Source organism: Otolemur garnettii, unplaced genomic scaffold (genome assembly GCF_000181295.1).
Source record: "Otolemur garnettii isolate 467f Iridium unplaced genomic scaffold, OtoGar3 scaffold00338, whole genome shotgun sequence".
NCBI classification, from domain to species: Eukaryota; Metazoa; Chordata; class Mammalia; order Primates; family Galagidae; genus Otolemur; species Otolemur garnettii.
The window spans coordinates 93380-93854 of record NW_003852733.1 but is presented as its reverse complement, the minus strand read 5'-3'; positions in this window follow the sequence as shown (position 1 = coordinate 93854).

Sequence of the window (475 nt, the reverse complement as noted above, 5' to 3'; positions counted from 1 at the left end):
CCTTTCCCTATCTCTCCTGTTTGTGTGTGTATAGGTTTTATTTCATCACAGTGAAATCAAAACTGCACAGTGCACTGTAGCGTAGTTGTGAGCACAAAGTGCCTGGTCAGTTAACATTGCGGTAATGAGTGTGTGCATGTGGTTTTCCAAATGCTGACTTCCTCAGATATGATTCCTTTATGGCCTTTGTAAACTTCAGAGGCCAGCAGAAGATGTTTCAGGGTGGTGATTCTGGTCTTCATTAGCACCATTAGTGTTTATATTGTGATAGAAGTGTCAAGTATAAAGGGACTCCGCTGTGCCTGCAGCCTCTAGCTGGGTGCTACTGATAATGGGTCTGGGGAAGCAGCAACAGCAGTAACTGAAAACCTTTTTTTTTGAGAGTCTCACCCTTGGTAGCGTGCTATGGCATCATAGCTCACAGCAACCTCAAACTCTTGGGCTCAAGTGATTCTCTTGCCTCAGCCTCCCAAGT